The 27,928-nt window shown below is 39.2% G+C and overlaps 1 protein-coding gene across 2 annotated transcripts in view; it reads right to left on the bottom strand.

Moving 5' to 3' along the window:
- The window catches only part of ROBO1 (roundabout guidance receptor 1), an 890,328-nt gene that overhangs the window by 561,907 nt on the left and 300,493 nt on the right, over positions 1–27,928 (bottom strand). The gene's annotated exons all lie outside the window — the stretch shown is intronic.

The following is a 27,928-nucleotide window of genomic DNA, read 5'->3' as shown; positions in this document are numbered from 1 at the left end:
TTCTCTGCAACATAATGAGCATGATGCGGAGGGATAATTCTGCACTGCAGCCTAATTTCCGAACAGTTATTTCCGCAACGTCTGAACTAAGTTTCCTAAAAATGTATAGCAACAAATGTAAAAAATGGCTGCTGCAGAATTCCGCTGCGGACTGTCCACAGCGGAATTCAACAGCTATTCCGCCACGTCTAAACGTGGCCTTAAACCTATGATAAGGCTTTATAAGGGTGAGTTCACATCAGTGTTTGGGTTCCATTGATGGGTTTCGCTAGACCTTTCCGTCGAAAGAACACATCAATGGAAAGGCAAACGGAAACCATAGCTTACGTTTGCATTACCATTGATTTTACATATGTTTTATGTTTTTTTTAGGCTTTGTTAACGGTAATACTTCCGTTGCAAATGGTTTCCGTTTGCCTCCGTTCCGTAAGGTTTCCGTTGTTTTTGCCATAAACAATAGCGTAGTCGACTGTGCTATTGTTTCCTCCAAAACAACGGAAACTTTACGGAATGGGGACAAATTGAAACCATTTGCAACGGAAGTATTACCGTTAACAAAGCCTAAAAAAAACATAAAACATATGTAAAATACTGAATGCATAATGCTCATCTCCAAAGGCATATTCGTCTTTGATGCACCAGATTCACACTAAATGTACTTTGATTGCTGGCATGTTTATGAATATCAAAAAATTGAATGTATATTTTTCCCGTAGAGTTTAGCTTTCAGCTATTGCCTACAGCACAGTCGACTCATACAACACTGACTGCTTAAAGGAAACTCGTATCTGAAATGTTTATCCAGGTGGCAATTTTTTAAACTTACTTGGTATGGTGCCATTGCTTACAAATCCTTTCAACGGCACAAGGCTGGACTTGCTGAACTATAAAATAGCCCTTAGAAATATATCACATAGGCTGTAAAAACCTCCATTGAATGGCAAATATAAAAACAAAATGCAAAGTGTTACAAATTTACTCCAAGCGGGTTATAAAACTCAACAGACTGGTCTACAGTCTCATAGTTCACTTATAAACAATTTTTCCACTTCAGAAAAGGAAATACAGAACACTAGGCTATAATAGGGAAAATCAACAGAAACGTTGAGGGTACGGTGGATTTAAATGACAGACCTTATAGATCATCTATGTCCAAAAGCTTCTGCAAAAATGTGACAAATGGAGCAAAGGTCTATTTGCCAGGCCACACGGAAATTGTGATCATGGTGCAATAAGACTATATTGCTACAGTGATATTATATAGTGTTTATGGGGCGTGATAAACACCTACAGAGAGGTGCGCTTTTAAGACGTTTAAAAAATGGTGCAGCATAAAAAAAATATTCTCCACGGGAGTGAGGAGCTGCAGAAGGGAGGATAATAATCAAAGGTTATAAGCAAAATAATAGCCACAGGTAGGGTGGTATACCGAGATGAGAGAATAATAATAATATTTATATAGCGCCAACATATTCCGCAGCACTTTACAATTCAGAGGGAACATGTTTGGACAATATCAGACATTACATAGTGACAAACAAATTAACTATTCCAACAAGAAGAGTGAGGGCTCTGCTTACAAGAGCTTACAATCTATGAGGAAAAAGGGGTGATACAAAATGATAAACATTCTTGTTCAGTACAATAGTCCAGACATTTTTTTTTTATAAACATAAGCTTTTATACACATAAAGCTGCATGAGCCGATCAACAGCCAGTACAGATATGAAGTGCAACAGGGTGTAAGGAGGTGGGAGATACTGCTGAATGAAGGGGTTAAGTTCTAAGGAAGGTTGTAATAGGAGGGCAAAAGAAAGGAGTCAATTTCAGGAATGTGATAGGCCTGTCTAAAAAGATGTGTTTTCGGGGCACACATAAAACAGTGAATGTTGGGAACTAATATGATAGTCTGGGGTAGCGCAATCTAGAGAACTGGTGCAGAACGAAAAAAATCTTGCAGATGAAAGTGGGAGGTTCGGATTATGGAGGATGTTAATCTAAGATCGTTGGCAGAACGTAGAGCCCGAGTAGGGTGGCAGACAGGGATAACGGAGAGAAGTTGCAAAGTTGTGGAAAGCTTTGTGGGTTAGAGTAGTAAGTTAAAATTCTATTCTAAAGGGAATGAGAAACTAGTCAGTGAGTGGCACAGGTTAGAGGCATTGGTGTAGTGGGTGCACAAAAAGATGATCCTGGCTGCTGCATTAAGGATAGATTGGAGAGGGGAGACTTTAGTAAGGGGAAGACTGATTAGTAATGAGTAAAAAGATGTAGGAGGATGCCACATTAAGGATAGCTTTGTGGTTTTAGAACCAGACCTGTATTTTGGATTGACTGACATAGAGCAGATGAGTTGATGTTAGTGTTAGGCTGGGTTCACACGACCTATTTTCAGACGTAAACGAGGCGTATTATGCCTCGTTTTATGTCTGAAAATATGGCTACAATACGTCGGCAAACATCTGCCCATTCATTTGAATGGGTTTGCCGACGTACTGTGCAGACTACCTGTCATTTACGCGTCGTTGTTTGACAGCTGTCAAACGACGACGCGTAAATTGACTGCCTCGGCAAAGAAGTGCAGGACACTTCTTTGCAATGTAATTTGAGCCGTTCTTCATTGAAGTCAATGAAGAGCAGCTCAACACTTACGAGCGTCAAAGACGCCTCGCATAATGCGAGGAGGAGCTTTTACGTCTGAAACGACGCAGCTGTTTTCTCCTGAAAACAGTCTGTCTTTTCAGACGTAAAAGGTAGCTAGCGTGTGCACATACCCTTAGATTGAAGGGTCAACCTGGCTGCTCCATACTTCTACGACTACTATCACTTCTTTTACTGCTACTAGTAGTACTACCATGACTAAGCCTACTACTACTACTACAACAAATCATTAGGTGTAGGATCTATATACAATATAAAAATTATAGCTTAGATATAACCAAACAACATCATTATGCATAAGCCTCATATGCGTGTTAGAGTCTATGGGGTCACTAGACATAAGGGCCCCGGTGTCTTGCTGGATTATGATTCTCTTAATCCTCATTTTAGTAATTCTAAGACAATAAATGTTGAAATATGGGAATTGATTCTAATTTACCATATTTATCATAAAATAGCTGTTGAACTTTTTTTTTTTTACATTAAATAATTTCCTTTATGTTTTGTCCAAACTTCAAGTTTATCCCATGATGTTTTTACTGTTGTTCACTCACAAGTGACCATCATTTTTTCAGGGTCAAAACACTAAGGACCGTCAAAGAAACGAATGGGCCCGTATTACGGACCATAATTACGGTCCATAATTATGGGCGATTTTACGGTGGTGTTCATGGGGCCTTAGTTGTACTTTCTTTAGATGTAATTTTTTTAGTACAAATACTGTAACGCCCAACTAATATAAATGTTTATTTTAAAATCAATTTCCCCACAGTTTCTATTTATGTATTGTTTTTTTATGTTGATTATAATATATGATATGATCTGTATATTTTGTTGTGTCTTGGGACTTATATATAATAAATTATATATAATGTTAAAAATGTCTTGTTTTTTTTTATTTTCTTTATTTAAATTACATTTTTTAATCCCAAGTGGTTTTTTTTTTGTTTTTTGTTTTTTAAAGTGATCCTGTGTACTAATAGTATACAGGCAATTGTTAGAGTTATTTCCATATTATAAAGTGATGGTATATTGGTAGGATATCATTACTTTATCCTGAGAATGAAGGGGCTGCAGAGCTAACTTAGTGCATTCCCTGCAAAGCGATGCTCCCAGCAACCTGGCTGTGCAAGGAATTGAAGTTATCCCCATTCACTTAAAAACATGGAAAAACAGTGAAGAGAATGCATTTTCAGGATTGGCGGGGGTCCTTGAAGTCAGACCCCACCGATCATATGCCACTACTTGGCATATGATTAAATGCCATTACTAGATGAAAATATCCCTTTAATTATGCCCTTAGCAACATCCAGTTTGTCCAGACAGTCCTTGTGTCTTTTAAAGGATCCTGGGCTGTCTGCCCATATATGGCATGGGAATCGATCGCATCACTGGTATTCCCTGTAAAGCAATCAAATTGGGGGCCTGTCTCAGTGATTGATCTCTCTTGAGTATGTTCACTATGATGCAGTTTTTACCTGCCACTCATGACAAGCATACTGGCCATATGTTGGCAAGCGGCTAAAAAAGAACATCTAATCAAGAACTGCATTATACACATTACTCTCATATACTATCCATAACCAAAGCATGATCTTCAGCAAGAGCAGTCATGTGGAAAACATACTGGTGGGGGGAAATATTAAAAGTAGTAGAACGGGAAGTGGAGAGCAGTTGTCCATAACAACCAATCAGATTCCAACTGTAATTTTTTTTTAAAATTAAAGCTGCAACCTCATTGGTTAATGGGTGACTGCAACGCTTTTCCTTTGCAATAGTTTTTACAAATATCCTTGCAGTTCATCAGCAGGTAACAACAAGCGTGATTAAACTATAGATGGGATTATATATATATATATATATGTATATTTATATATATATATATATATATATATATATATATATATATATATATATATATATATATATATATAAAGCTTCCTAATACCCTCTATTCCTCTAAGCTGAAGATCTACAATTTTCTCTATGGAAAAATGTAATTTAAAAGTATAAAATTACCAATGTTTATGTAAAGGATTATTTGTTATTGTCTAAAATCATGTTCATCTGATTGAGACCATTACATAATTACAATCTTTTATATAAAGTACCAAAATAAAGAGTATATTGTGTCTTACAAATATCCAATTTATCATGTTTAACCTATGTCCAGAGATGGGCAATTTCTTAAAAATGATCTTCCTTATTGATTCTCCAAGATGCAAATCACTCTGATTCTTTGTAAATCTTGAACCTGGTGAATGGATTCTATTTTCTCTAATTGTGACCTTTACTGCAACAATTCAAAGCTTAAAAGGGTTGTCCCAAGATGAAATATTTCATTTCTAGATCTTGTTAGATCACGCAAAATAGAATAATTTTCAATTGGAATTATTATTTAAAAATGCCACTATGTCTAGATATTGATGTTACATACTTGTTATGGCGCCCCCTGGTGTTATTTTGTTTCCCTCTCAGTGTCCAGTACTAGTGAGAAGAAGCCGCTTCTAGTGCGCTGATTCTCATTGGCTCATCTTCACAATAGTAGGATTTTTTTTTCCAAAGACCATGTGCAAGAGAATCCAAGTTAAGGGACTGAGAGTCTCGGGAAGTGTGTAACACCAATATCTACGCACAAGCTTTTTTTTTTTTATGATTACAATTTTAAAATTCATGTTTGACTTTCATTCTATATCATTTCATTAATATTTGACTTTCAATCTACCTAAATATACCGCAGTTCTCCATAGCGTAAATAAAAAAAGAAAATTTTATTCCCACAAAGAAAATATTAAATTCCATCTTCGTTCTACAAGGGATTTTCTTAACAAAATACCCTTTATCATCACGTATATTGTTCTGCCATCTGTAGGCCATAAGGAAAATCGGTTCCATCAAATCGCTTATATATTGTTGTAGTAAAATAAAAATTTTGTTACAGAAAAAAGACAAACAAAACTTGGTCATAAAGTTTTAAACTGTTGATAATATGTAGGAAATTTAACTTCAAAAGAAATCTTAAATCAATGATCAGTTTCAAAATATCTGAGAAAATATTTAAAAATATAAGGGTTAAAGACAGTTTTATACAGTCACAATATGGACACATTTTAGCATCACAATTTCATGTGGGGGTTCTAGGTGTTACGTCCATCCAACAATGTGTTAAACATTCATGTTTTAATATACATTTTTTCTTATTTTAATTTGCTGCAGTCTTATTTGCGCAGTCATTTTGTAAAACATTTTTTTTTTAAATGTGGAAAACCTATACAGTTTATTAGGTTGCATATTTGGAGATTGTGTTCCAACACACAATGGAGCAGATTTACTACAGTGTCTGGGTCTAGAATTTGTCGATTTTTCAGTACAATTTTGATGATTTCACCTCACTATAAAGTGTTTCGGAAAGGGTGTGAGGCTTAACGGGAAAGGGTCATGGCTTACTAAAAGGGAGCGTGACTGAAAATGAACCAAAGTGCACCAAAAATGCACTAAAAAAACTGGCACAAAAATTTGGTACAAAATAATCCAAATAAAAAGGTATAAGGAGGAGAAGAGTGTGAATAACAAGTCATGCAAGGTGTGCCCAAATTATCGCATAGCGTGCTCCAATGTGATAAATGTGGCTTATTTTGTGACTGGTCTAAGTTTATGCTGTCTTACTATTATAAAGCATTAGTAAATATGGCCAAATGTTGTGTGTGACTATTTTGAAAATGTGCATAGTTTTAATTATGTAATAACTAGTCATTAAATGATGTTTGAGCATGCGTGTCACCGGCATTATGCTTTACACTTTGAAAACTCTTCACTGGATTATTTTTTATTAGCATGTAAATAGCAAACATTGTTGAATTTTTTCATATCTATACAATATATATAACTGATATTTAAAGTGAGTCAACCCCTTTAAGTATAGCGTTTAGATTCACTGTAAATAAGCATTACAGAGATTTCCCATTTATATTTAAACTTGAAATAATGTAAAACAAGTCTGAAATAATAATAAAAATAGTTATAATAATATTAAAAATAAATACATGTGAGTAAGGGTCTGTTCACACAGAGGTTTTTTTACACGTTTTTTGACGAGGAAACCGCATTGGAAAACGTGCCAAAAAACGGCCGAAAATGCCTCCCATTGATTTAAAAAATCGGAAAAACAGCTCGCAGGAAAAAGAAGAGACATGCCCTATCTTCGGGCAATTACATCTCTGACCTCTCATTGACATCAATGGGAGGCAGAGAAAGCGTATTTTGCTGCGTTTTTTGCCCGCGGCGCTCAATGGCGTGCAGGCAGAGCAAAGTCTGCCTCAAAATTCCAAACTGAATTTTGAGGCAGATTTTCTGCCTGCAAAAAACTCTGTGTGAACCCAGACTAAGGCAATACAAATTTACATTTATCCATTACTTAAAGCTTATTGGTCAGATATTTATACTGCTCTGTCTGAGGGCAGCATTAGGAAGAGACAAACACGCTGATTTGAGCGTGCTGTCATTTATTAGTTAATGCTGAAGGGGTTGTCCACAACCGGACAACTGATGACCTATCCACTGAATAGGTCATCAGTATATGATCGGTGCGGTTCCGACACCCAGAACCCGCACAGATCAGCTACTCCAGCTGCCTCCAGGCGCTGGATGATTTGAACATTATGCAGTAGTTGGAGCCGGCAGCAGATGGTTCCGACCACTGCATAGTGGCCGTTCTGCAGAACTGCAGCTCTACTCCTATTCACTTGAATAGGAGCAGAGCTGCAGTACTGCAGCTCGGCTGCTATTCCGTGACCGGAGCCATCTGGCTCCAACTACTGCATAACGTTCAAAACATCCGGTGCCCCGAGGCAACTGGAGCAGCTGATAGGAGCGGGGTTATGGTTTCAGACCCCCAGTGATCATATACTAATGACCTATCCTGTGGATAGTTAATCAGTTGTCCGGTTATGGACAACTCCTTTAAGGGTATGTGCACACACACTAATTACGTCCGTAATTGACGGACGTATTTCGGCCGCAAGTCCCGGACCGAACACAGTGCAAGGAGCCGGGCTCCTAGCATCATACATATGTACGACGCTAGGAGTCCCTGCCTTGCTGCAGGACAACTGTCCCGTTGTATAATCATGTTTACAGTACGGGACAGTTGTCCTGCAGCGAGGCAGGGACTTCTAGCATCGTACATAAGTATGATGCTAGGAGCCCGGCTCCCTGCACTGTGTTCGGTCCGGGACTTGCGGCCGAAATACGTCTGTCAATTACGGACGTAATTAGTGTGTGTGCACATACCCTAAGTGGTATAGGAGAATTTAGAACTTATACCTGCAGCACGTGACCAGTGCCACAAGTATGAGTCCAAGTATATGCATATATGCATGCTCCCCGCTCAGACAGGACAGCATAAATATCTGACTGATCTGCTGTAAAATAGGAAGCAACATGATAAATAATAACAACAATAATATTGTTTTTTAGAATAATAATTGTTCTGCTCTGTGCAGGAATAAATTAAATATATAAAGGTGATATTGATAAATAATCACACTAATAATAATAATAATAATAATAAATTATTATTATTATGGTCCATGCAGGAATAAATATATAAAGGTGATGTAAATAAATACTCTCTCTAATAATATTAATAAAAGAGTTATAGTAAAGTTTGTGTTTTTACAGTGCAAGTACAAACCATCCTACTTTGACAGTAATAGATTTCAAAATATAAAACTGCTAGTGTTTCACCAATGTGTGCAAATCTAACTCATATTATTAGTTATACCTGGAAAGTAAATACACATATTCACTCTGGATAAAGGTGTTAAAAGTAACACCGCTATTATACTTTGTGGAGCAGGCAATTTGAGCTGTTCCTGTTATTTTCTCTGGCTTCATTCGTGACAGTTTCTGACCTATTCAGATTCACTGCAGGTCCAGCTGTTAAATCAGTGTAAACATTATTTCAAAGTTTTCAAACACGGCAGATCCAATTTCTTGTGAGCTGAAGCATGAGATATTTTAATGGGTGGCACCTCTCCCTATGTGCAAGAAATGAAGCAAAGCGTTCTCATAGCATGAATTATTGCTATAATATTTGCACTACTGTATTTACACTGCGTACACTAAGCAACACTGTGCAAATTAAGAATGTGGAAATACAATGGATTAAAATACTTAAATTACATAAATGGCACAATAGGGAACCTAGGTGAAAACTAATGTCAGGTGGGTGCTATTCAGCAAATATTTCTATACATGAATATATGTATGATAATGATGGTAATGATGGTAAATTGTCCATTCATTATTTATACTTAGCCTTCTTGGGATTGAACTGGGGCAATACGTTTATTATATCAGATATGATAAAATTATTTCATCATTGATATTTGTAGACTGTACAAACTAAATGATGAAATAATTCACCAAGATTAAAGCAGCATCTTTCATCACTTTATTTTATATCAATTAGATTAATAAATAAATGATTTTTTTCACTATGAGAAAGTTATGTTTAGGTTTGCTATTATTGTGGTCCTCTGTTTATCTTTTTCTGTTTAACAAAATGGCAACTCTTGGACATTCGTTAGGGTTACCTCCATGTCCATCCTCATGACATACATTATTTGGTAACTTCCTCTACTTGTGACCTCACACTGAGCAAGAGCACACGTGACCGGTCAAAGCCTTAACTGAAAAAACTATAGGCTCCACCCTATAGACTTGTTCAGAGACAGGCGATCCTGTAAACTCATTAGCCCACAGAGTAGTCCATAGAAATGCACCCAAAGCGTAACTTTATGGAATAAAGATGGCGGTAGTCATGTGACACACATCATGTGACCACTGGCATTCAGGTAACACTGTCCAGGTATATAATAGTAAGTTATTGTAGGAGCAGAAGTTATAAAGTATTTCCACCTACAGCAGCATCTCATCATCATGTCTGTCATGTCTGTGTGGTACAGCTCCTACATTCTTTCCCTTTGTCGCATGTGTGTTTTTTTATTTAACTTTATTAACAACATCTCATAGAGACAGCCAGACACTTTATAAATCATCTAGAGAGAGTAAACACAATCACAGTGAAGTAGTTAGTTATTTTAAGTAGGATGGTTTCCTATTATACAAATAAGTAAAAGAAAAAAAAAATGGACAACCGCTTTAAGCTCCTGAGCTCCCCCTAGTGGTGACTGCAGGCAGCCAGAAATTTATCAAGTAAAACAAACTAAAGGTCTGACTGCTATAAACTTACAAAACTTTTACAAAATTATTAAGCAGAGAATGTTGGACCTAAAAGTGACATGGTGTTAAAAGATAGACACACTTTTTAATGGAATTATCAGGTCTGCACCCCTTTTCCTAATGTTGTTACGCCTGGCAGCAGCTGATCATGGGTATTCTCTAAAGAAACCAAGAAGTTGTTAGGCCTCATGCACACGACCGTAGCCATGTGCACAGCCGTGATTTTGGAGTCGGTCGGCAGCGGAGTGTCACCGGCAAGCCGCCCGCAAATCGTGGACCGTGCACATGGCCACGTCCATTATTTTCTATAAGCCTGGAACGCAGAACACGGCCGTAATAAGACATGTCCTTTGTTTCTGTGGTCCAGGCTCCTGGGCCAGACACGGACCGTGGAAACCACGGTCGAGTGTATGGCCCCATAGAAATGAATGGGGCCGCAATTCTCCCATGGATTTTCGGGGGAGTTGCCGCCGCAAAACCACGTTCATGTGCATGGGGACTTAGGCTTCGTTCACATCTGCGTCGGGCTTCCATTCATGGGTTCTGTCAGTCCTTTCCGTCAGGGGAATCCATGAACGTAAACCAAACGGAAACCATATATTAATGCTAATGCTTGCATTGCAAATGGTTTCCGTTTGTCTCCATTCCATAAGGTTTCCATTTTTTGGGCGGAATCAATATCGCAGTCGACCAAACCATTTGCAACGGTAGCATTACCATTGAAATCAATGGCAATGCAAACGGAAAGCTATGGTTTCCATTTGGTTTCCGTTCATAGGTTCCCCTGACGGAATGGTCGGATGTGACCCATGAACGGTAGCCCGACGCAGATGTGAATGAAGCTTTAGCCATTTTCCTCCAGTGCAAATGCGGGAAAAAAAGGGATGGTTGGGCACCGATTGAAATCAAGTAATGTCAATATTGTCTTTGTTTTCAATGAAAGTGCGAGCAGTCCTCCAGCATACTAATAGAGGTAACACTCTGCTTTAGCCAAAAGAGGGCATTCCCAGTTGGGGAACCCCCTACAATGTCTAAGCATGCCCTAACAGGACATAGGATAATTGATTGCCTGAAAGATGTCCATTTATTTTGATGATAAAGTTGATATTTTCATAATTTTCCACCCATCTGTCCTCCTCTTAGTAACCAACCTCCACTGTGTTGTTATCAGCATAATTATGTTCATTTTTCTTTTACATTGACATAAATTATTTTTTTGTGACCAAGCCAGGCATTTCCATTCTAGATAATTCACATATTCCTCAATATAAGCATTGTCCAAAGCCATGTTTATAAAAACACATTAATGAATGAAGTTAGTATGAGCTCACCTTGCCTAGGGGGTTGGCGAGATTGTTCCTGCCAAAATCTCCTTGTAAATCAGAGAAAAAAAATATACTGTTCCTGTGCTGTACGCATTCAATACATTGCTATATATTTTTTATAGACTTGAACTCAAAAACTTGAATTAATCTGTAATTCAGGTTACATATACAAACTTCTAATTATTTTAACATCTACTTTATAAAACTTTTGTGTGTGAACCTTGACTATTTGTGAAATGTTGATTTAATCGGCAGTGTTCATGCGTCAAGTGCTTCAATATTTAATCAAATCTTTAAAAAATTCCGTTTGAAATAAAGCCTGGAGCTATTTCACATATAAACAAACTTACATTAATTCTTTTTTTTTTATATTATGAATACATTTATTTAAAATTTAGATTTTCAAATGTAAAAAAGCAATGGTTTTGAACTGTGGATCCTTAATATCCTAAGGCCTCATGCACACAATTCTATTAAAGCTCCATACAACCTTCAAGCTGACTTCTTCTCTATTAGGCCCTATGATGTACCCTTGCATGAGATTTATTTTTCTTGATCCCGTATGAATTTAGACAGAACAAAAATTATGTTTTATCGGATGTTAGATTATAAGGGTATAATATCTCCAAAATAAATTATCATATTGCGGCACACAGAGGGCCTACAGTGCCATATTACAGTGCCACCCAGAGCCTCTTTGTGCCGCCATACACAGATGTGTTCTTCCTAAACTTTCTTCGTATCTCAACATATCCTGAGATGTGTGGCGTGAGATGACCAGCTTTGAAAAATAAAGCATGATTTCGCTATACAATGTCACGAGATGTCCATACTATATGAGTCTATGTGTGGCCACCCAGTGGTTGTGATGTGGATTGCAGCCTGTTAAGGGTTTTTCTAGCACGTCAAAGTATTGTATTAAATTTGTTTAATGAGAAATTGGAGCCGTTAACCAAATTTGGAATCCCCACTACCATTCTAAGCTCCATTTGGAAAATAAATCCCTGTAACATCACAAACAATGATAATTATATTAAAAAACAAAGAATACCATCCAAACAAGGACCAAAATAGAAGTATATTGTGCAACAATGACACAAAATATTTAGTCTGACGTATGTCAACATCCTTCATAGCTAGATGCCGGTACTTAGCTCCATTCCAAAAATAAGTCCCTGCAGCATCAAAAACAATGATAATTGTGCGGGCAGGAGCGGGGGCGAGCTGAAGGTATCCTACTGCTGTATGTCGGTGAGGCCTGACTATGGCCGCTGATGGTGGGTCATGTGACCCGACCCAACCATCAGCAGTCATCAGAAGCGTAGATAGGGGTTTAGCACGGGGGTAGGGGGGCCAAATACATCTGAGTGGGCCTCAACCCAGGGGGCCCTTTCACATAGTATAATGATCCCTTAGTGGCCCCCACACAGAATAATGCCCTTATAGCTGCCCCCACGGAGGATGATGCCCTTATTTCTGCCACCACACAGTATAATGCCCCCATAGCTGCCCCCACACAGTTTAATACACCCATAGCTGCCCCAACACAGGCTAATGCCCCTATAACTGCCCCCATACAGTGTAATGCCTCATAGGTGCCCCATACAGTATAATGCCCCAATAGCTGTCTTCACACAGTATAATGCCACCATAGCTGCCCCATACATTATATTGCCAAATAGTGCCCCACAATACCCAGTATAATGAACCTATAGTGCCTGATAAAAAAAACATACCTATCTCCCTTCCCACACCAAGTGGAGGAGATCCCTCTGTTTCTCCGGTCTGTGCAGTGTGTGGCTCTGCACAGACAGGCACAATGATGTCACTACATCGTGCCTGTCTGCGCTGAGTTGCTCACAGGCGACATTACATAATGAATGCTAGAGCAAGGAGCTGTCAGCTCCCTGCTTCAGCATTGAATTCAACTGTATCTGCATTCTGAGTACACAGATACAATTGAAACTGGGACATGCCACCACTGGGGTACTGGCCCTGGGCCCCACCATCTCAGTGGGCCCGTGGCTTCCACCCCCTGTCCCTCACTAGCTATGCTTCTGGCTACTTTATCCAGACCACAGTGCCGCACAGCATATCGGTGAGTGGCACACAATCCCCCTGAGGTCTTTACACGACCTCCCAGGGGGTTGCCACCCACAGTTTGGAAAACACTGCAGTATGGTTAGTCCACCCTTACATAACATTATAAACAAACTGTCATTGATTTGTATGGGATTATACTTATTGTGTCCGATCTCCAATAACAGAAATCTCTGTACAGTGCTAAAGGGGTCTGAGTCCACTATAGGAACTTTCATTCTGACATTCCTAAATCATAGACTTCACCAATGAGATTTTCTCATGTATGTATGAGATATACTAAAATCATTTTGATAGGATTTCCTCTTCAAACACAGGGAGAACATGCAGATGTTCCTCTGGTGGGACTCAAACTCTTTACTGGTCATTCTAAGTAGTAGCCAAGGGAATATATTGTAGAGTTTTAAGGGATCCTGATACAGATGATTGATTTAGGATTGACTACTTGAACTATATTTCCCAGCTCTGTCATTTTGGTGCAGTCACAAATTTCATAGCTCACCAGAGCACCTATTAAGAAATAGATGGAGGATAATTAGCGTGCCGTTCTTTAATGCATTAAAACAATGCCACCATGACATACCCTGTAAAAGTGTTACCTAGGAAACCGAATTTTGAACGTACATTACCGCCTTTTTGAAACGTTTGAAGGATTCTAACGCTGCTCTAGATGTTAAACACAAAGAAGGGGGAATGCTTGCAACACTTGAAGCTTGCCAGTTCAGAAATATATATCAAAGGATTTTCTTGTCAAGACAGGTTAAACTTGCAGCTCTGATCCTGGCATTAAAAAAAAAACTTCCGCCACGTGGGAATCGATATCTGTTTAAGGTTCGCCTCAGCACCTGCCTCATCATTTTTATATATCTTTAACACATCATATGAAATGAGCCTCTGAAAAATAGCAGGCATTCCTAGTAGAATATTTGATGGGACATGCTGAAATTCGAGACGTCAAGCACAATGGCATCATTGCTCCTGGTAGCCCCAAAATGTGCATAATGGGAAATTCTCTTGGCGACCCAGCCTATAAATTGTTCGCTCTCTGCTGAAATGAGCTTTGTGGAAAATACGAGTTAGCAGTCATTAAAAATGCATTAACATCAAGGCGCAACAAGAAACTAAACAGTGTACCCCAAGACAACAAACAGAGCGATCAAAAAGAATGAGATTTTCACACAACTGCACCACACAGGATATTATAATGCCATACGGAGCCTAGACAGCTTTTTTTTAAAATATTCTTGTTAAGTAAAACGCAAAGAGCCGACAGGGGATTTTAAACAAAGTTTGCATAAAAAAGGTAATGGTAGATAACGTAGCAACCGTACATATTGTATTACTTACAAAAGAGGCATCGCTGCATGTGGTCAATTTACTCTATTCTATACAAAGAATTAGGAGAAAATAATAGAACAGCTGACAGCAATTGAAGTCAAGTTGCATTTGAAACATTACAGGGAGGACAGTAATTCTGTGATTATAGGAGGAATGTAGTGTATTGTAAAAGACCATTAAAGCTAAAACAAAATGTGAACATAAAAGGTACATAAATATATGCAAATATACATGGAAAGTTACCAGGTGTGCAAACAAAACACATATGATTGTGGTGAAAGATTTTCCTTCTATACAGATTTTTTTCTGCTTGTAGATTTCAAAGGGTTTGATCAGAGCCAATAAGGGGGACCTCTATTGTGAGCCCCCAAATTAGCTGATTTTACTGGAGGAATGGCAATGCAAATGCTCATATGACCTGTGAAGTAGCTGCATGCAAAATGAAAGGAAAACTGTCAGCAGTTTTGAGACTTTGAAACTAATGAAAGCACGATATAGGATAGGGGGACGGCATTGTAACATCACCCTTTGTCTCGGTCATGCAAATTGCATGACCGATAATATGAGGTTTAATTTCCCCTGTGCAGTGGTCGTAAGTGCCACTATGTGCTCTGAGTGACGGTTCTAGAGGTCTCCTGAGTGGGGCAGGGCTGGCAGAGAGCAGTGAGGGGAGCCAAAGAGCACTGGCACATCAAGTGCCCGTCTTAGTGGCACTTGCGACCGTGGTGCCGGGAAAATTAAACATCGATTTCTCGGTCCTGCAACATTCAGGATCGAGACAAAAAGTGTAGTTACAATGCCCTCCTGCTCCCTTATATCGCTTTATCAGCAGTTTCAACGTCTCAAAACTGATGACAGAATTCGTTTAAAGGAGTCATGTGGTTACCAAATATTATTAGCAGCTTACTCACTGCAGTATGTGAGTACACTCGTTAATATACATGCCGGTCCCCCATCGCCCTGATTCTAAGATTTTCCCAAAATTTTTATAGCACTGGCGGGGGGACCGGAAGTCTAATTGCACAGCCTTCGTTGATGACTATAAGATTTTTGTACAAGCAGTAGCAGTGGTACACTGATTAGATAGAGTACAGCGGGGCCGGTCACATGACGAAGAGTCATATCGTCATCAAAGAAGGCTGTGCAACTAAACTTCCGGTACCCTGGCAGTGCTATAAAAATCTATAGAACATTTCAGAATCAGCGCAACCGGGGACCAGAATGTATAAAGCGAGTGTACTTACATACTGCAGGGAGTACACTGCTAATAGTTTTTGGTCCCCACATAAGCCCTCTAAGTGTTTTATGGGTTTTATTCATGTATTGAATGCTGGTAGTTTTTCAGATCCCCCCCATCAGCTGGAAATACAACCCCTTTCCGTATTCTACATTGATACATGACAGGTCACTAATGGAACCTCACACAATTAGCTATAGCAAAGTGGCACTGAAAGTTGAGATCCAATGAGAAACCAATCTGAAGCCACCACAAAAGATTACTTGCTGCTGGCATTTTCACTGTTTTACAAATGACCTGCAATATCAATCCTCGCTGATAACATGGGCCGTGTGCAATAACCACAGTTTGTGATGCAAGCAGATAAAAATTTCCTCTGCTCGGCCCAAACAGCCCTTTTGACACTGGTGTCTTTAGTCCATATAGATCTGTTTGTATGTGAAGTCAAAGGCGGTCAAATGTAATATGGTCTTTCAGACATCTTCCCATACATGTACTGTACCTCCTTTGCGCTTATGGCAGCATCTCATATGTAAGAAGTAATATTGAGATTTTGCTTGTTATTTCCTCATACATGGCCAACTCATCATATTGAGCTTTAAGATGAGTCAATGTACGGACGGCATAAGGCTATGTTTACACCATACTTGGTAAGTAAGATTGGCATATACACCGGAATATACCCTGGCAGATACGCCGAGCGTATTCATAGCCTAGGATGGCCATATGTATAACAAAAGTGTGTCCTTTTGGCAAACGTCCGGCCGTAATGCTTTGGCATAACTTTCTTTTAACTGTATTGGGAAGTGTAGTCAACTGCATCTTCTAATACAAGGGAATCCCATTATAGACGACATGCAAAAAAAAATCTAGATATTCAACATAGCTGTAGTCTATTATTTTAATTACCATGTCTACAGATATGAGACAAATATCAGTCAATGTCTGTTGTAAAACTAGATTCAACGATGGCTGTTGCTTTTCTATTTAAGTTATCAGTATTTACCAGTGAATGATACCAAACATATCACATTATAGAAAGAGAAACCGAATAAAGGAAAATGCACCAAAATGAATATCATAATATTTGTTTACAGCACATAGCAAAAAACTGATACTGAGTCTGTATTTACAGAAACTTTTCTTCCAGAGGGAAAGTATTATAAATGGACTAACACATGTTCGCTGTGAGGCTGGGTTCACACCTGCGTTGCTCTTCCCGTATTTGTTCTTAGTCAGAGGAGCAGAACAATGTTTTCAGGAGGTGCCGATTCCGTTGCACAACAGGCACCATCGGCGGCCGACGGAACAAATTGACCCGTTTCCATCAGGGTGTCCGTGGTATTATACTATTGGAGCCTCCAACGCAGATGTGAACGAGGTCTAATGCCAGATACAAATATGAGAACTGTACAGATTGAGTCCACATGCAATGATTTATTATTGTGGGAATTTTACCAATCTATTAATATGTTTCTCAAGAATCTCACTAGCACTCCGCAGACTATTTATTGCTCTACTTTACAGTAAGTGACTGCAATGTGCCATGATTTTTATTAAGTTGCCAAACTAAATTCTAGATAAAATAAATGCTGCATAATACATGTTCCACTGAATATCTGCTTTATAACTGGCCCTGCCAATATTATCACAGTGGTGACAGATATAGAAGAAAACATCAGGGAAATTCTGTTTTAATAAGATCGGGATCATTTACAATAAATAACTGATCCCCCCCAGTGCAAAAGTTGCTTTATGGCATAAATTCATATCCCAGTCCATGCATATGAATGTGTTCTAATGCTGTAGCTAATATGTACAATGTATACTCGCTGTCAAATACAGCCCTGCCGAGCAGACATGTTGGCTGGAGGTAAAGTACATTCCTACCATTCAAGCCTAGAATATTACGTGTCCCAAGGATGAAGGGCGCTTGTCCTTCCTGATGTGGGTGATATATTGTAGGAATTGAGAAGATTAGAGAATGGAGAATCTTGGTTTTTGCATATTTTTGTACTTAATACTCATGTCCACTGTAGAGCAGAATTCGTAGGATAACATCAAAACTTAAAGTGAATGTGTAATAATTCGGGGTAGGGAGACAACAGGTGAGCCCTAATCTACCCGCAACTCAGTCCCTGCCTACTTGCACGGCCCATCCTAAGTGACGGCGTACAACTGGGCGACGGTCCCTACGCTCAGTAAGTGCAAGACAGACAACACAAGACAAGGGCACACAGAAGCAAAGGGGAAGTAGGGGCAGTTGCCCACGGAAAACAATGAGCAACAGGCAGTGGTGAACGAGCTGAATCAAACCAGGAGAGTACGTAGTAGCAAAACGGAGCAGGAGAATAGTCAGGCAATCCAGGGTCAAAAGGTTACAGCGGTCAATCAGGTAAATAGCAGGAATAGCAGAGCCAGGAAACCAGAGAATCACAGGCAAGGGACATGCTGCAAGTGAGGGTATAAATAGACCAAGGGCGGGAGCTAGAACCGTCAGGCCAGGCTGTGATAGGTTCTCCCTCTCCTCAGCCTGCAAGCCTGAGTGGTAACAGATCGCGTCCCTCTAGCAGACCTTGGAACTGATGAAGGCTGATTAACCCCGGGCGTCGACACAGAACCTGTGTCAGGCAAACCCTTTACAGAATGTTTAATTGTTACTATTCATCATTTTTAGTTCCAAAATTTGGTGCTGATTAATTTCTTAACCCATTCCCGTTGCAGCAATTTCTTGTTTTTTTATTTTTTTTTCCTCCAAGCCGTTCTAAAACCATAAATTTTTTAATATTTTCTTCGACATAGCCATATGAGGGCTTCTTTTTTGCAGGACGGGTTATAGTTTTTAACACACGATATAATGTACTGGAAAACTGATAAAAATAAAAGTAAAATTGTGACGTGAAATGGGAAAAAAATAGCAATTCCTCTAATTATTTTTTCCGTTTTTACAGCGTTCAATCTGCGCTTAAACTAATATGTTAACTTTATTCTGCGGGTCAATACGATTACGGTAATACCATATTTATTTTTTTGTTTTATGATTTAATAATTTTACATGGAAAAAACTTTGATTAAAATAAGAATTGTCTTGTGCTGCCTTATTCTAAGAGCCATAACTGTTTTGTTTTTCTATCCATTGAGCTCTGTAATGCTTGTTTTTTGCAGGGCAAGCTGTAGTTTTTATTGGTACGATTTTTTGGTACATATAACATTTTGATCACTTTTTACTCCATTTTTTTTTCTTTGGAAGCCAAGTTGACCAAAAACAGCAATCCTAGCGTTTCTTATTTCTATTTTTTAATGGCGTTAATCCTGCAGATAAAATATTTTTTTCTTTTGTACTGGCACAAACTATTACGGAAGTGGTGATACCAATTATGCTTTTTTTTTTTTTTATATTACTTTAGGGGAAAAAATGGGAAAAGTTATTTTTTTTATCTTTTACATTATTTCTTTAGTTCCCCTAAAAGAGTCGAACAAGCGCTCACTTGATCGCTGGTACAATAAACTGCAGTACCTATGTATTGAAGTATATTGTCATTTTTACAAGGGTTTAATATGCCTTCAGACTGCCATGACAACCATAGGCACCCCACGATCATGTCCTGGGGAGGCTGATTGAGTGACAGAGGGGACTCTCCCCCTGTTTGTAATGTCTTCGATTTCATGGTGTATTTCGACCACAGCAACCAAGTCTATAAACCGTAGGGATCAGAGTTCTCTCCAATGCAGGGCATTGCATCGAAGTCGACTGCGCTATTGATTCCGTCAAAAAAAGAAAACACTTTCACAACGGTGACAAACGGAAACCATTAGCAAAGTATCCATCACTATTGAGATCAATAGTGATGCAAACGGAAGGTATGGTTTCCGTTTGCCTTTCCGTTGAGGGGTTCCCCCGACGGAAAGCTCTGATGGAACCCCTCAACGGAAAGACAACTCTGATGTGAACAGGCCCTCAGATAGGCAGCTATTGCTGTAAGTGAGTGCTGCTGCAGCTATACAATTCTTACATTCATTTGTGAATCATTAATCTTCATCACATCATTCACAAATCTTCTTCAATAATATTAGTCCTAGAAGACCTCAGAGTGTCATATGATTTTCAGGGCAATCGGGGCACTTTCGATATCTGACAGTCAATTTTATAGAATCGCACCCTGAAACGTATTTCAGAAAATTCATTCATCTCTGATCCTTGTAAAGGAAAACCATGAATTCTTGTAAAATTTTTAATGGAGGAGAAAATTGATACTCTTCACTAGCAGCTTCATATACAGGTATGATGCTGGAAAACTTGCTGGAAAACTTTCCTCCATGGAGCAGAAGAGAAGACTTTTGCACTCCATTGACCACCATCATTCAGGCACTGCCAAATTACCTGACCACTCAGACTGCACACTTTTACGGCTTCTCTAAATTGGTTTAAAACTATGGACCAACAGGGTGCAACTGATTTCTTCACTTCACATGTCAAATATTGTAAATGAAAATACAAAGCCTGTAATTATGTAAAACACTTATTATTTATGCATAGTAATATATATTGCAAACGATAAAACGTAATTAGTGCGCACTTCCTAACAAAGTGTGTATATCTACTGTATATATATCTATATATGTCGCCATTTTCTTGTGTGCTGTATAAATTTGCAGTCACAGGTGTTCTTGCACCTGTCTACACGTTTTCTTTCATTTTGTTGGAATGTGCTGTTCAAACTTTTGTGTTCTTTATGTGACCCATATATGTGGGGTTAGTGATTGCCTTCATTTTTTGATCTTGCACTCCTCCCATTCTGCTCTGGGTGATTTTAATTAGTTTAATGCTGGTTCCTACCATCCCCAGATATATATGGAGGTTTAGTCCCAGTTCTGGGTGTATGTGCAGCGTCGGTTCCCACCTCATAGAGGTCGCCTTGTCATGGCAGGTGGGCTCACACAATTTGATATTTGATCAAAATGTGCACTAAGAACCTCCCTATTGTAAGTAGATTTAGCAGTAATGCATATTTATTTATATTTAGTGGCTTAGGTGACATTAGTGTTCGCAGTGTGCTGTCGCCATTTTCTTTTGTACTAGATATACATATTTATATATATATATATCTATATATATATAAAGATATATATATCTATGTCCACCTTAGGTGACACACACAGGGCAGCTTTTATATTCTGCAAGGTTGTGTTGCTGTTATCTCTCATTTATGGACAAGCCATGTGAATGCACTGTTCGGTGTTATCTCTTTTTACAATTCTTTTCATGCGTTACAGCCCATCAGATATACAATGGGTTACTAATCAGGCAGCTCTATCTGAGGAATGCAGGAGCAATGATCTGTCCACCTGCAGGCCTTGTTTAATATCTGAAACAATAATGAGATACCAAGACAAAAAGTAGTGACTTGTATTTGAGCAGAAACCACTTTTGTTATAGTGCCAATTTCACGGCTCTGCTTGATTCAATTCTAGACTCTATGTCATGGTATTGGTAAAACAAATTGATACCTTGCATAGGTGAAATGGACTAGGTTATGTACAATGATGGTACAATATTTACAGTCTACCAGTAATGCAGTGATAATACACAATTATTGATATCCCACGACAATTTACCCACAAAGAAATTTCATCTGAGAAACAATTGTAAAGTTGGATGTTAAAATAGATACATAAATAAACACAGTTATAACCAATGTCCTAACATGTCAAACTACCGTAAAACGCAAGGTATTTGTGGCTATCTCTACCATTCCGAAACTCAAAAATAAGTGGTTTATATATTCTTTTTCCTTGTTGCCACCTATTCACCCAGAGATACTAATGTATGCTGTAGATACAGCCTAACGTTGCAGACCTATTTATTCCAACATGCCTACAGCTGTTTCCATATTTTCAGTCCTCATGAGTGCACAAAATAGAAACACTGGGGGGAATTTATTAACTTTTCTACGCCAGTTTTCTGGCGTAGAACAGTCGCACGAGGCCCAAAAGTCGAAATTTGCGGTGAAAATTTTTGTGCGTTTTGCGCTGCCCTCAACACAGAGCTTAACAAATAGAGACGGGGTCACAGCAGCCTGACAAATTTACTATAATTTACACCCGCAGCCCCTTTAAACAGCTGATCGTCGGGTGTGCCGACAGTCGGACCCCAACCGATATAATATTGATGGCCTATCCTGAGGATAGGCCATCAATCTTAATAACCCAGTCAACCCCTTTAACAAGCTGCAGGTTGGATACCACTGCCAAAAACCTTACTGGTTATGCTGTATGATCTTTTTTTTTTTGTCAATCCTTACTGTATACAACTATAGGTTCAATATCTTACAATTTAATTTGTGGTTATATCTCCTAAGGGAACAATGCATTATTATGCAGAGTTCAGCATTACCCCTCCTCTTCTATTAGTGCAGCATTTTTCACATTATCTTTCCTATTTCTTTTTTGATCTTGGAAGACTAGGATGAAGAAGGCTATTAATCCCAGACAGAATATTTTTTATTTTTTTTATTTTTTTATTTATAACATGATTATCATCAATATGTGATGCTGCATCTGTGACTACACTCTAGGGGGCCTCCTGGAATGACTCATTATTACTTGGAAAGTTTGCAGGTATACACACGGGACTATTGCAGTCTTTTTGATAACAGTGTATCCCTTAGGGTATGTTCACACGGCAAACAAAAAACGGCTGTAAAATACGGAGCTGTTTTCAAGGGAAATCAGCCTCTGATTTACAGACATTTTTTATGAATCAGGCGTTTTTTACGGCCATTTTTGGAGCTGTTTTTCTATCGAGACAATGAAAAACGGCTCCAAAAACAGCTCAAGAAGTGACATGCATTTCTTTTTTACGGGGCGTTTTTTCCCCCTTGGGAACGGAACGCTGTTTTTCCCATTGAAATCAATGGGCAGATATTTGGAGGCATTTCAGCCGTTTTTCGGGGAGGTTTATGGGCCGAAAAACGGCTAAAAATAGGCCGTGTGAACATTAGGGTACGTTCACAGAGTTTTTTTGCAGGCAGAAAATTCTGCCTCAAAATTCTGTTTGTAATATTGAGGCAGATTTTGATCTGCCTGCACGCCGTTTGCCGCGTTTTTCTCCCGCGGCGATTGAGCACCGCTCGCAAAAACGCCACGAAATACACTTTCTCTGCCTGCAAACGCCCAAAGATAGGGCATGTCACATCTTTATCCTCGCAGGAAAAAAACGCCTCCGCCTCCCATTGAAATCAATGGGGGCATTTTCGGCCATTTGTTGGCACGTTTTCCGACGCAGTTTCCACGTCAAAAAACAAGCAAAAAAAACATGGCAAAAAATTCTGTGTGAACTGACCCTTAGGGTATGTTCACACTGAGTTTTTTTGCAGGCAGAAAATTCTGCCTGGAAAAATCAGCTCCATTTTTTTAAGGGGTTTTGCACCACAGGCGTTTTTTGCTGCGATTTTTGTCACTTTTTTGACGCATTTTATCTTGCTGCGTTTTTTTACCTATTTCTTCAACAGGCAATGGAAGAATCCATGAGTGGTTTTTGACATAAAATGCGTCAAAAAACACGTTGGCCTTTTGGATTTCAATGGGGTTTTTGAGGCAGAAAACGCCTCAAGATAGGGTATGTCGCTTCTTTTTACCGCAAGCGTTTTTTTTCCTGCTTGCGGGAAAAAAACGCCTCCACCTCCCATTGAAAACAATGGGAGGCAATTTCGGCCGTTCTTTGCTGTGGTTTTTGCCAAGGTTGCTGCAGCAAAAAAACATGTAAAAAAACCTCTGTGTGAACAGGGCCTAATGTGATAGTCTAAGATCTATACACTTATAGATATACACGCTTATTGGTAGCAGATGCTAAAGTAGTTCATTCTAACAGACACAAGACCTATTTACGTAAACTTGTCCCAAAGCACTTGGTGAATGAACAAATCTAACCTTCACTAACATTATAAGGGATCAATTTTCTAGATTTGTCAAGGACGGCTAATTATTTTCTTCATCTTCATAATCACTCACATATGTTAGACATACCACACATTTTTACATCCAACTACGTCTAAGCTCTAAATTGGTTACTTCTTATGGCAGTTCAAAAGTGGCTAAAACTGACACCTCAAGGAAAAAAATCTTGTTTTGCTTCCCAGCAATTTACACTTAAATAATACAGAGAAATAAGCTGGGCACATGACATTGACAATCCAGATAAAACTCACAACATAATGTGGTCTGTTAAAAATTGAAAACTATAAATGCAATGTAACATGCTGACCTTAGCAAAACTAAGCGCAACTTTTCACCATATTCTCAGTTAATCACTCTTGCAGCTACTCTCTTAAGATGAGGGTTGTTCAACTTGTGGCCTGTGGGCCAAATTCTACACTTAGAGCAATTTTGCAGAAAAGTTAAAAAGTTAATATTAAAAATACTTCTAAAGTACCAAATTATTATCTCACAGTATTTTAAGCTGGGTTTTCTGACAGTTTAATGTGTATGTGGACTATACCCAGGGGCATAAGGGTGCATGGGCAGCAGTCATAATCAAGCACTCGAGTCCCTCTGCTACTTGCAGAATTATGATAGTTGCGGGCCCTGGGGATCAAGAGCTTTGAATTAGACTCGGACTATATCCCCGTGTTTCCTATTGAGGGAAACAAACAGGTCGGTTTTTTGAGCCTGGGAAGCAAGGAAATTAAAGCCCATCAATTTGCCATTTTTATTATTTAATTACATTTTTCTCAGAATTTCAGCTCACATAAATCCACCAAAGGGTGCCACTATAAGTGCTTATTCAGACGAACGGGATATACGTCCGTGCAACGCGCGTGGTTTTCACACGCGTCGCACGGACCTATATTAGTCTATGGGGCTGTACAGACAGTTGCGTGATTTTTACGCAGCGTGAGTCCGCTGCGAAAAACTCACGACATGTCCGTTCTTTGTGCGTATTTCGCGCATCACGCACCCATTGAAGTCAATGGGTGCGTGAAAATCACGCGCACCACACGGAAACACTTCCGTGGGATGCGCGTGATTCGCGCAACAGCTGTAAAACTATGAATGAAAACAGAAAAGCACCACGTGCTTTTCTGTTTACAAACATCCAAACGGAGTGTCATAATGATGGTGGCTGCGCGAAAATCACGCAGCCGCGCATCATACGGGGCTGACACACGGAGCTGTTAAGTGCCTTTTGCCTTTTCGCAAAACGCACACGCTCGTGTGAATAAGACCTAATACTGCCATATATAGCCCACATACTACCACCATAAAGTGCCAAAATAATATGCAGCATCTAAATACTACTCAGAGCCGAATAACTACTGCCAAATACTGCAATTCAATTTCCAAATAACACCACCATATACTAAATAATATTAGGTGATTTTATTTACTGGGGTTCCTGCTTTTAAACATGGGCCTGGGCAATTGCCCAGGTTGCCAATAAGTAAAACCGGCCCTGGAAACAAGGCAGACAGGTTAAGTTTTGACCTGAAACCCTAAGCTGTTTGACAGCCACTTATCTCAAATTCAGAAAACATGCCCAACATGTTTATTGGGTAGAATAATTAAATTGTGAGCCCCACTTATCATTGAACATGCGGGACATATAACCAATAAAGTCTAATAGGTTATTTGTAACTTGTGATTGGTTCTGTAGTCAGCTCCAAATGAAATTGTCTTCTAAACTTTGAGGCCCTGTTGTATAAAGGGCATATTATTGTGACTGTCAGGATTCAAACTTGAGAAAATTGCAGGCAGTAGATCTTCTCATTGAGCTACTGGTGATGCAGGACGGCTCGACTCCTGAATATTTTTTCTAGATTCTATTGATTCTTGCCTTTTAAGATTCCGTGCCTTGATTACCAGATTAGTCTCACCCTTTTGGTTCCCTATATAAGCCTGGCTCTTGCACTTACTCATTGCTAGAATACTGTGCTTTCTGCCTCTAGTCTAGTTCATTGCTGTCTTATTCTACAAACTGTTTGCCTATTTGTGTACCGAACTTGGATTATTTCCTGTACACATCTCTGCCTTACTCTACAGTTTATTGCTGCTTATCTGTGTACCAAACTTATATTGTTTCCTGACCACGTCTCTGCCTTACGCTACAAACTATTGCTGCTTATCTGTTTACTGAACCTGTACTGTTACTTGAATACTCGTGTTATTATAATCCTCCTTCCAGCTTGTTTCAACCACTGGACTCCTGGGCACTTGGACCCACTGAAGGATTCTGTGGTGCTCTGGCGGGTCAGTATGTCTACGATGAAAGCAATGTTACCCAAATATGCAAAGCAGCTTCTCTCCTGTAGTAAAACATCGGGCTTCCATCTAAATAAACTATTTTCTTAAGTCTGGACATTGTAATAATAGTTTATTTACAAGGTGGTGATAAAAATAGAGACATGTGAGAGAACGAAACATTATGGTAGTCGGAATTTAACATGCTGAAACAAATAGTCAGAGTAGATAATGTGATGTGGTGTGAAATCTTACACTCACAAGTATAAAGTGAGAAACAGTTTGTCACACTAGAATTGCGATTACAATTTCACATTGATAAACTTTTTTAACCCTAGCATTGTCTAACAAAGTGGTCCTTACATATAAGTCTTTTTAATAGTACATGTCTTTATTTAACATGCATTAGGGCCTCTAGTTTTATTCCAGATTCAGCACATATGTATAAGAGTTTGCACAACCAGCAATGGTGGTTGAGGTGTCTTTCCATGAAGTGGGTCCCAAGAGTATGAAGTATGTGCGCATGCATGTCTGTATGTGAGATGATGATGTCCCGTTAATATGATCAACAGGATCCAAAATCAAAATCTGGGGGAGGGATTTTTGTTTGTTTGGTCACCGCCCTCGCAACGTCTTTAAATATGTTATCCACTGATTGGAGTTGTCCACTTTCCTTTTCTTCTCCATCTGTCCTAAACTGCCATGATGACTTCTTCTGACAACTGAGTTTGTTACCCAGACATTATTTGCCCCTCACTTTGCAGATTATCCCCACCCTTTACATCAATACAATTCCCAGGTACACCCATTTAGGTACCTACAGTGCTGTCCAAAGCCTCTAAATACTTTACTGCCAAAATAATAGTAGCTGAGGATGTGGATAAAGTTGAAAGTAGAGACATAACTAGAAAATGCCAGGCCCCATAGCAAACTTTTAAATTCCCCCAAAGCATTTATAACCCCATAAAAATTTGGATGAGGGCACACTAATTCCTCTGAAAGTGCAACTCCCAGCATGACCTGATAAATGAACAGAGCCTGCTTGGAGTTGTAGTTTCACAAACAATGGTATCCCGCCCACTTATCAGCCACTCAGCCGCAAGCAGAAAATTCGGGATGCGAGCATGGGAAGACAGGGGAGGCATCAAACCCCAGAACAGACACCAAACAGACCCCTCAATAAATTCAGTCCTCTTAATTGATTTGGACCCCAGACCAAACCTCTAAATAAATTTAGACAACAGCCAGACCGCTAAGTTGATTCAGACCTCACACCAGATTACTAAATAAACTCAGACTCCAGACCAGACCCCTAAATTACATAGTTACAGAGTACATACAGGCTTAGCCCCAATATCCCTGAAGACACCACTGCTGTGCTGAAACATGTGTGTGTGTGTGTGGGGGGGGGGGGGGGGTTCATATAATTTTAATCTCAATGTGGTCTGAAATCTCATGTCCCTGTATAGCAGACTGCAGACGCTGCCTCTGCTTATCTCATATATGCAGTGGAGTTTCATTTGCATTGCCTAGCCTCCTCAGTGATACTTGATACACTGCTATGTGATATCACAATATTACCACTTGGACGATCAGTCTACTTATAATAAAAGTTATGTTTTATATTGATCCATAAGCACCTGTTAGGCTTCGTTCACATCTGCATTGGGGTCCTGTTCTGACGTTCCGTCAGAGCTTTCCGTCAGAATGGGACCCTGAGCAGACACAAACTGACACAAATGGAAACCAGAGGTTTCCGTTTCCATCACCATTGATTTCAATGGTGACG

Source organism: Rhinoderma darwinii, chromosome 2 (genome assembly GCF_050947455.1).
Source record: "Rhinoderma darwinii isolate aRhiDar2 chromosome 2, aRhiDar2.hap1, whole genome shotgun sequence".
NCBI classification, from domain to species: Eukaryota; Metazoa; Chordata; class Amphibia; order Anura; family Rhinodermatidae; genus Rhinoderma; species Rhinoderma darwinii.
This window is presented reverse-complemented; position numbering and strand designations above follow the sequence as displayed.